We start from the raw sequence: 4,545 nt of genomic DNA, 5'->3' as shown, positions 1-4,545 counted from the left end.
CCGACCAAATGGTAACAACATTTTTCCAACCATGTGCTTCAGATTAGACTGTCAATTGTTTACTTGAAAAAAATTGTTTTTGAGATCACAATTCGCACTGATTAATCTGAAGTAATAAGGGAGCGTAATAGAAACATATCAAGTAAATCAAATATAAATGTGGAGGGCTCAACAGGTAGTATCAAGTGGCGAAAAATACAACAATTTTAGTGCTTTTAAAATATTGCGTTTTGATTCCATCAGGAAAGGAATACATTGATATGGGTACTTAACGCCTAAAAAACCTAGTTCATAAGTCTACAATTGCATTTCACACATGGATAACAGTACCTATATGTAAATAGTAAACCTGGTCTCATCACTAATCCCTCTCCTTCCGAACTCAGCCGAACTGAAATTTTTTCATCGCTAAATTTATTAGTGATGTGTCCACAGTCTAACAAGTGGACATGTATAATTTTTTTTCACTTCATTTCTTGTATGTTGCAAATTAGAATTTCGAATGAGCATTAACAAGCGTCTAAGAAATACCATGCAATTCCGACGTCAACTTGGAAATGCGAAAAGGGTTGCGTGATTGAAGGTAGATCTTATAAAGTCGCGTGACACAACTTTGTTTTTAACTGAAGTCAGATTGATATTCGGGAATATATTCAGTTATGCATACGATTAAGACGACATACGACGCGGTCACACATGAGATGAGAGCTAACGCTCATCTTTAATGAAATGACTCTTCAGTCGTCTTAGCGTTATCTAATCATAATAGGACTAAATAATTGTATGCAATTCAATAAGCAAGATAGTGATACTGATTCTTTTCTGATCCTGAGTAACTATTTTATAGATAATATATAAAGATAAAATTCCATTGACGATACAAGGATAAATAACAAGACGAAAGTCGCTTGTCACAGTAACTTGCTGCACGACAACTTTGTAGCAGCGTGTAACGGCGGATGACTGAATTTATAGAAATTTTGATTTCCAAGAAATGTTTTTATTATTCTGGCAGCCAATAAAGTGAACCCCAATTATTATTTAAAACTGTGAAACATAAGATGCCCTTGAATCAGAAGGCTTTCAAAATCTACTTAAATTACAACAATTAATTACATAAAGTATTTTTCAAACTTTTGTACTTTTGCGACTTCAATAAAATTGTTTTCAAGTACGATATAATGAGGGGACGATTCTGTTTTTATTCCATCTCGTAATTACATCTAATCGCACCTTATTTTAACTAAAGAATTTTTTTAAACATTTTTAAGTTCCATCGGCTGCTTTCAATGTCTTCGTATACTTAAGTGATTTCTCGTGTTTGGATGTTCAGAAGGAGTTATCTGAATACTTAGACACTAATCGTTAGACTAATCATCGTTAGATAAATCATCTTAGCTGCTTTTATTATCGTTTGATTGATGAATTTACACACAATGGCAGAAATTTCAAGTTATACCAATTTCCCTGCTGATAGCTAGCAAATTTCAGGCAGAATTTAGTGAACCTCAAAAAGAAAATACGAAACCTAGAGAACAGCAAAAGTGCTAGAAGAAGGAATTATAAGGAACTATGAGAACTGGAATCGATGAACAAGGTATTTTCATCACTAAAAAGTACTATTGACATCCTCTACAACTTAAATAAATTCCTAAAGGCAAGATATCAATTCTCAAATACCACAGTATATTTGTTATATTACATCACTGTTAGACCAATTCAACACCAACACATCAAAGAACTCAAGAAGTTGGTAATCAGTTTCGGTGTGAATCATGATTCCTTTAACGTAATTATAAATAATAAAAAATTTACTGAGCTTTTAGAAACACATACTTTAGTGGATGTTTAAACGGGTAGAGGTTGATTAATAATACATAATTTCATCGCTACTTACTCCACAACTTTCTTCTCGTTGCTTTCCCAATCGTTACATTTCTGTGTGTCCAATTAACACCTTTTGAAACAGTGACGAATTGGACCCTTCTAGAACACAAATAAAAAGTTAAAATTCTTTCTTTATTTCAATTAAAAATCTAGTTAACTTCCGTAAAATATTTTCTCTTTTTTTTGCAAAAAAAATATCCACACTACTGACAGTGAACAATGTCTTTGAACAGATCCTAATAGTTTCCCTAACTCAATTGACTTCTTCAAATTTAAGAATTGTATTATAACACCTATATCTAAAGGTTGAAGTTATACGTTTCCTGTGCAATTGTCGCAGCATGGAGGGGCATCAGTGGAACACGTTATAGGCCGCTCTCCGATACATAATGTGAGATGAGGAAAAATCCAAAATTCGGAAATCCTTTCGCACTACGAAACCATTTTCATCAACGCTTTGTTTTCAATGTCCTTAAACTCCCATACATAAAGTATAGTCTTATTGCCGGCATGAATTCGTTTGAAGCTTTTATTCTTTACTTCAGTAGGTCCTAGTTGGGGACAGAGGTTGACAGAAGGACAATATTGGTGTCATTTACTAGAGATTAAGGCAATTTTCCACTTGAAGGATGCGGAGGTTTTGTATCGGTTCCGGGCAAAAAGCTGAGAAGTTGTGCTGGCTCAAATTTGAACCACTCTTATTGACCTCCTTCTCACACTTAAAACACTTCGAAATCTGGAATAATATTATTGATTTTTTCGTATACTTAATAGAAATATTGATTAAATTACAATAAGCCGCTCAACAATCTATGGCTCAGTAAAACTGGAATGGTAATGTCTTTCGTGATTGTTTTGCGCGAAAAACAGTTTTTATTGTAACCCATCACAGTTTACTGTCGCCTTCTTCCTTTTTAAACCAATTATTTTGGAAACAGTTCTTAATATGAACAGAAAATCACTCTGTACAACCAGAAGACTTCAAAACAGAAAAGCTGCTTGAGCAAAATATGGTTTTGTTCCAAGACAAGCATAGAGATAGCAGAGTCACATAGAGCTAAGCCTGGTTATGTCCATAATATCAGCAGAAGTGAAGTGGCCATTTAATAAGTTAAAATTTTAATCCAATTAGGTAAATGCGTATAAGGACCTTTCAAGTGTATTTTGAAATGTTTATCTCCCTAAGTGACGACGTGTTGGGGATGCCATGTACCGCTCTCCAAAAATTATTAAAGAACTTTGAAGTGGAATAATTTTCGAAATAATGTTTGTGTATTGGATAATTCTGTGGGGTAAGATGGCAAATAATCACATTTATTTATTTTATGTCTAGATCTTCATCAACATTTTTCCACAAAGCTCATCTGCCATAGCAAAATTGTACATAACTCTTAATAATAATAATACTCATATTACATATTTCATATAATACAACATGTAATACATACAACATAACTCATGTAAAAGCAAAGAACCTAAGATTTATGATATAAACAATATTTTTTAAATTTCACTGATGAATTTCACTCTATTAAGGAATGGACTAATATCAAAATGATTTAATAATTTAGTTAACGTTTATTTTCTGGTTAAATGTTCTAATTTCTAAACATATAATTATTTAGGTTCATTTTAATGTACCGGCTACATGTATGGATAATTAGTATAAGTAATAATTAAACTTTTTAAACTCCAGTATTGATTCCACTTCCTTATGACGTTCCGGCCCTATACCATTCCGGCCCTACCATTCCGGCCCCAATTTAGAAAATCACAGGTAGGGCCGGAAGGGTGTCCATTCCGGCCCCAATTTTTGAAAACCCTTCCGGCCCCATCTTTATATTTACTAGAAATAGAGTATACACAAAATACCTTTTTATTAGTGGCAATGTTGCAAATAATGTCTAAATATTAATTAAAGACAACAACAAGTGTTTATGATGAATCTAGGCCTGCGTCTCAGGTACATTCATATTATTTCACATTATAGATTATAAACTCTTGTTAAGTAATGCATATTTGTTATGTAGAGTGGTGCTGTGTACGGTCCATCAACTAACATGCCAAGGCATGGCATTCTGGACCTCCTTCAAGGCTTGTACGTTGGACCTTCTCGTCCTGTATCTTCGATTTCACCAGTCAACCCGGTGTTATCAAACGTTGTTATCGGCTTTCTGTCGTCTGATAGTCGTCGTCTGATAGTCTGAAGATGCAGGATGAAGAAGGATAAACTATTTTTTAAGACCAAGCGCGACAAAATCGAAGGTTGCGCCACTTGGTGGCGCGAAATTTAAAAAGTGAAAAAATTATCAAATTTGATTTGAAAATTTTTACTTCAAACGGACTGTGAAGATGTAAAGAAGCTTAAAATGACAAAAAAAAATCAAAACGTGTTTGTTGACCTTTGGAGGGGAAAATTTGATAGTTATTGAGTAAATAAAATCGCTAGTATAAAATGTGAAATATTTCCCAAACAAAAAATAACATGATTCAAATTTTTTTAAATTATAAGGTTTACATAATAAGCATTCTTCTGTAAAAAATTGAAAGAAATCCCTATGGCTTGTTCCCGTTTTTTAAGTTGAAAAAACGTAAGTTTTGAGAAAAAACGCATTTTTTGTACTTTTAAAATAAAAAAATAATACTTTAAACTTAAGC

This window comes from Daphnia pulicaria, chromosome 6 (assembly GCF_021234035.1).
Source record: "Daphnia pulicaria isolate SC F1-1A chromosome 6, SC_F0-13Bv2, whole genome shotgun sequence".
Lineage (NCBI taxonomy): Eukaryota > Metazoa > Arthropoda > Branchiopoda > Diplostraca > Daphniidae > Daphnia > Daphnia pulicaria.
This window is presented reverse-complemented; position numbering follows the sequence as displayed.